The sequence below is a fragment of the Nannochloropsis gaditana genome (assembly GCF_000240725.1).
Source record: "Nannochloropsis gaditana CCMP526 unplaced genomic scaffold scaffold222, whole genome shotgun sequence".
In the NCBI taxonomy this organism is placed as follows: domain Eukaryota; class Eustigmatophyceae; order Eustigmatales; family Monodopsidaceae; genus Microchloropsis; species Microchloropsis gaditana.
In genome coordinates this window covers 33,138-39,457 of record NW_005803731.1, presented here as the reverse complement: position 1 = coordinate 39,457, position 6,320 = coordinate 33,138, and positions in this window count along the sequence as shown.

The following is a 6,320-nucleotide window of genomic DNA, read 5'->3' as shown; positions in this document are numbered from 1 at the left end:
AGAAGAGGGAGGGAAACAGGGAAATAAGACTAGACCACACTTTTCTGCGGTAGTCACATATCTTGAAAAATAACGCATGTAGACACGAGCTCAATCTCTCAATTACTCGGACCCGCACCTCGTCACAGTACAAATTCACGTCGACGCCAGCGGTATGAGGCGGCGGCTCCAAGGAAGGGGGTAGGCCATGACTATACCTGCAGTGATATCCTGGTCTAGGTGGGAGGGGGATGGGGTCTCAGACGCGGAGGAGGGAGCGGGACGAGGGGGAAGGGAGGGCGGGGGGTCTAGGGAGGAAGGAGGCGAGAAAGAAATACCAATGCGAGGACGATTGCGTTCGTACAAAGAAAAGTTATTGTTCATTTTGCTTTCTTGAAGTGTTATTGTAGGGAAGGAAAACGTGCACAAATCATTTCCCAGTCCATGGAGGGGAAGAAAACAGGGTGGGAGGGAAGTAGGGGCCGACGGAAGGGAGGAAGGAAGGCAAGGCGGGAAGGATGGAGGGCGGAAGGAAGGAAGGGAAGGAAGGGACTATCGGCGCGTGGACATGGTCTTGGCGTCCATGGGCTTCTCGAACGCCGGCATCAGGTCCCACCCAGGCTTTCCTCTTTCCCCCCAGGCGGCCTGTTGCAACCGTTTCCCGGCCGTTACCAGCCGTTTCTGGACCCGTGGGAGGCCTTCCACCGTAACATACTCCAAGCCGAGCAGGGCCACGTCCAGCATCCGCAGGCCCACCTTGCCCAACACGGTTGACCAATCCTTTGCCTCCCACCCTTCCTCCTCCACCTCCTCCACCCGAAGCTCTATCACTTCCTCCTCTCCCCCGCCCAAACGGCGCACGTCGCCCCCTTTCAACTCGGTCGCATACAGTACCTCTACCCTCCCTCCCTCCCTCCCTCCCTCCCATGCCGTCTCCCTCCCATCCATCACCGTCGCACCACCTCCCCTTGCGCCTCCTCGCGCCCGGCCCATGCGAGAGACGCTCATCACTTCCTCCATCCCTGCCTCCCCCTCCTCTTCCTCCCAGTCTTCCATCAAGGAAGACAGCGATGGAAAGCTACCCGGATCCAGGCCCAGGCTTGTCGCCTCCGTTCGCGGAATTTGGGCGCGAACGTCCGCCCCCGTCCCTGAGGCTTCGACACGTGCATCGAGGACAGGGGGCGAGGACGGGAGGGAGGACGAGGCGGAGAAAGGGGATGCAACCACGTCGCTGGGCCGCCTTGGCCGTATGCCATCCCACCATTGGGATCGCGTTCTCGACCGCGGTGCCCAGCTCGGCTCGTCCTCCTCTTCTTCCTTGGGATAGGCCGGAGGTCCTTCCCGACCATCCGCATTCCCCTCCCTGAATCTACGCGACCGTCCTTGTCGCATCAGCTCTTCCTCTTGTTGAGGCCCTTCCGGACGTTGCGACCGCGGGGACCGTTTTTCTCCTCGTAACGGTAACCGTTTCTCGTCCGGTGACGGCAGCCGTTGCCGGGACCCGGTCGGTTGCTCGAGGAGGGGACGGGCGATGGTGGAGGCCATGGCCAGACTCTGCGCCCACAGCTGCCTAGAGGGCTGCCTGCTGGCGGCCTGTTTGTTGAGACGGCGGGCAGCGTCCACGGTGCGGAAGGCTTGGCTGGGGATCGCAGGGAGGGCGGCCAGGAGGTCGAGGGGGAGGGCAAGGGCCTGGGGGAGGCGGGGCAGGAAGGGAAGGGATGGCAGCTTTTTTGGTTTGGCCGTTTTGCGGTACATGTCTTGAAAGAGTGCGTCGGGATCGCCGGCGGAGGAAAAGGAAGGGAGGATGAATGTGGAAGGTGTGCCTGACAGATAGCCGGACCAATCGTAGGGGTAGATGCCGCGTTGGACGAGCGCGACTTTCTCGGCCAGGCTGAAGAGAGGGGTGGACGCTGGGCCTGGTGGAAGGGTGTTGCTAGTCCCGGAAAAGTCTAGCGGTCGGTCGTGGGAGGGGGTGGGGGTCCAAGGCCCCCCTTGGGCTGGGCTTGAGGGAGGAACAGGAGTGCCTTGGGGGGTGGAATCAGACGGGGCTGGAAGCAATGGCCGCGCCAGAACTTGAGCAAGCTCCGATGCCACGACGATACCCACGCTGATTAAGAGTTTGCTGTCCGCCAAGGCCTTCGACGCTGCATAAGCACTTGTAGAGAGCAATTCAGCTTGTAATTTGGCCAGTAAGGAGCGAGATTCCTCCTGAGCCGCGAGAATGGCTTTCAAAGTGTTGCTGGACACATCCTGGTCGGCGCTTCTCCGCAAGTTATCGAGCAAGGTATCACCGGAGAGGCCGATATTGCTTAAGAAATCTTCAGTCCAACCCAAATTTGCTTCCAGACTCTCAGGGGTTGGTCCCGTCCCGCGTACTGACCCTTCCTCTTCTCGTCCCCTCACACCCCACAAGGTCCCTCCAACATCGCTTTCCGTGACTTGGGCTCCTTTGGCCTCGTCTTCTACGTCTTGTGCCACGGACGGTGCAGGCTCGGTCGCGGGAGCGGCCCACAACGGGGGATGGGTAGGGCTTTTCCTGCATCGCTCCGACGCGACAAACTCCCGTCTGGCTGTACCAATACGTGACACCCAAGGTGCTGACGACTGGAAAGCATGAGATACCACGAGAACCGTCATGAAAACAATTATGCCCAAGTACTTGCTAGCAGGACAAGTTTTCCAAGCCATCGCGTCCTATGTATCCCTCCTCCCCCCGCAGTCTCCCTGCACGGGACGGTGGTCCCGGTCAGCACAGCATGAATAACAGGGCCTGGGATCCACGCGGTTATCAAGAAATGAGTGTGACAATGCAGTTAGTCATGATACGCGCACATTATATCGAGCACCCGGACCAAGAATAGGAATCAATCTCCACGTTGATGTCATAGCTCGATGATACCACGCAGTCGCCAAAACCCCAAATTGACTCGAAAGGAAATCCGCTTCGATTGTTTGTTCCTGTTCAACCCTTGCAAAATTTGGCTGTAGTTTTCATTTCTCCACTCCTGATGTGAGCATTCACCTTGCTTCACAATTTCCCTTCGAGGATTTTGGGGGAGGAAAAGAGCAAGACGTAGATAATACTGTGCCCAACGCCATCGTAAGTGATAGGAGTGAAAGTGGAATTAAAGAGAGAAGGAATGCCATTGCCCACAAATTTGAGCTTGGGCCCCAAAAGAAGGGGATGTCCTTTTTAAAAGTCAAGCAGAGCTAGGAAAGGCATTATGGACAAAGCAAGGTTCAGCGACATCTAACGCAACAAGCAAACGTTTAAGAATGATTGTGGAAACAAGTTCTCCACCCGTCAGACAGTCTGAATGAGAGCTAGTCCGGAGGTTGCATTTGTAATTATCAGGCCTGCAGGAGCAGATCTGGCGTGCATTGAAGGGCATTTTTGCTGTACGAGTTGGAAGACATTGGCGTGTTCGCGTGCTTCGGTCTAAAAAACAATTACACCATGAAGTGCTTCATCCAAATTTCTTACAGGGCGACTTTTTACATCTCTTTCTTTGTTTTTTGACGTTATTCTGTACAAAGCAAGCTATGATCATCATATACCACATCTCTGCTACAATTATCTCTTGCTGACCCTTGGCATCCGTAGCGCTTTACACAAGTACATTGCCCCACCCATTGCACATCCATCCTTCCTTCCCGCAACTTTCTCTGCCTTGGAATCTACAACAGCCTCTCATGATGCTTTTTCAAATCCCTGACCATGTTTTTATGGTGCGCCTCGTTCGTTCCTCCCCCTATCTCCAAGAGCTTGGCATCTCGCCACAACCTCTCCACCTGATACTCTCCCACGTAACCGTACCCGCCCAGAACCTGAATCGCCCTGTCCGCCACCTCCTTGCCCATTTTCGCGCAGTACAATTTAACCCCGTCTGCGTCCAGACCGTTCCCCGACGAAGACAAGTCCAGTTGATTTGCGACGTAGTATAAATAAGCGCGCCCGGCCATATACTCGGCGTAGGACTCTGCCACATGCCGTTGCACCTGACCAAAAGCATTCAAAGGTTGCCCAAAGGCTTTTCGCTCCTGAGCATAGGCGTTCATGACCTCGACGCAACGACGCGCCAGCCCTACGGACATGGCAGCCAGGCCCACCCGTTCAATTTCCAAGTTCCGCATCATGCAGGCCGCCGCCCCGTCTTCCTTCCCCACCAGATTCTCCAACGGAACCCGACAGTCGTCGAACACCAGCTCGGCGGTCATGGACGCCCGCATTCCCAGCTTGTCCTCCAATTTTTGGCCCAAACGAAAGCCCGGGGATCCCTTCTCCACCAGAAACATGCTCACGTCCTTGGCCGCCTGGCCCGTCTTGGCGTACACTAAATATACATCCCCGGTGCTCTTCCCGTCCACGGTTCCGTTTGTGATCCACATCTTAGCCCCGTTCAATATGTAGTGCGATCCATCGCTTGCTTTTGTGGCGGCGGTGCCCATTCCCAATACGTCTGTGCCTGCCCCCGGCTCACTCATACACATACCCCCCACGGCAGTACCGGCGCACGCAGCGGGCAAATATTTGGATTTTTGCGCGTGCGAGCCGTTCTGAGCCAGGTTATTTACAAAAAGCAACGAATGCGCCAGGTAGGCCAAGCAAAAGGCAGGATCGGCGGCAGAGAGTTCCTCGTGCGCTATGGCCACCGCGGTAGCATCCATACCAGACCCACCGTATTCCGCCGGGACGCTCAAACCCAACAGGCCTAGCTCTCCAAGCTTTCGAAAGAGGGGCAAGTTGAACTCTTCGCGGCGGTTAAAGACCAATGCCTGGGGATCAACCTCCTTCTCCACAAAAGCTCGCACGGTTGTACGGAGGTGGGTGTGTTCTTCGGTCGGATTGAAAGGGTCGATTTGCACGGGTGGAGACGGAACAGGTTCCGAGGAGAAGCGGCGACGAGGCACTTGGTTGACAAATGGACGAGAATGCTTGGTTGCGATCGTGGTGATGCATTGAAGGGCTGGCCGTTGCGCGATTAAAGAAGGTGGTGTCGCAGCACCAAAGGAAGGACATGGCAAGGGAGAAAAAAGTCTGGCTCTGCCCGCGCGACGACTAAAATTAAAGCCAGTAAGCATGCTCGCAGCCTAGGGGACAATGTGTATAAAGATCGAGAGGGATCGCGTAATGCGCCTGTGTCCTCTTTCTTTCCCACCGCGTGTTTTATCGGTTTGGGTCTCGCCGGCATTATGACTGTGCAATTATTTCCCCTTCCGCGCCGGTCGGGCAGGACAAAGCTTTGAAAAAGAAAAATCCTGAGCCTCAAAGCACGTGGCACCCATCGCCTTAACCCATACACCGCCTGTGGACATGCTCCCAAACGTGCACATGACCACGGAGGGCGCATCGTGCGGTGTTTGCTGACTTGTTCCACTTGTAGGACGGACCTCAAGGAGAGGGGTTGCCACGCCATTGCAGCAGTCGAAAAATTCCCATCCCATCAGAACTCCTGTGAAGAGCTAACTCCCCACCACATGGCTTGGAAATTGCTCATTCACTGGACGTCTTTTAAAGGAGAACATCCAGGATGCTTGTGCTGCGTGGTGTGTCCCCGTCCTACAGGCATGTCGGTGTGTTTGCATGTCTGATAGATGCTATAGTGCTCTGCTTGAAGAGATGGTTGAGGCAACGCGCAGAGGTGTCTTCTGCTCCCAAGAAAATGGATTTGTCTAAACCCCCGCCCGGCCCCCGCAATGCCGTTTTCCTTTTACTTCTTGTCAAACAAGGATACAGATACGCTAGTTGCCACGAGAACTTCGCAAAAGCCGGAGCTGAGCGGCCTTACTCTCTGTCGCTACGCTGGTCTGCCGTCCAAGCACGTTGATCTTTCCCAGCACTGCGTCGCACACGGGGTATGTCCAACGTCCCACCTGCCGCTAGCCTTCTTTGACGCGCACAGCACAAGCCACATTGTTTAAGAGGGCGGCGAGAGCAGGAGCAAAAGCAATCAGGACAAGAAGCATCGCAGATCGGGAGACTATCACTAGACCTCTCCCCTCCGGTTCAGCATGCCCTTCTCCGAAAAGTCCTATTCTGCAAGCAGCTCCAATGCGGAGGCTGCATTGCCCACACAACTTGCGACCCAAGCAATGCAGGGTAAGCCCACGCGATCCGCCCCGGTGGCGCCCCCTTCCTCTCCCGGAGGGTGTACGGCAGAATCGATCTCGGGAGAAGAAGCAACCCTGTCTACCAGCCCAGGCTCGTCGACCACATCCTGCGCTTCCTTGGCCCCCTCCATGTCCGGAAGTGGGGATTCGTGTTCTCTCACGGAGGGATCCGAGCACTCCGTGCGCGAGGGAAAGGCATCAAAGCCGGGGGCAACAAATGCCCCCCCCCC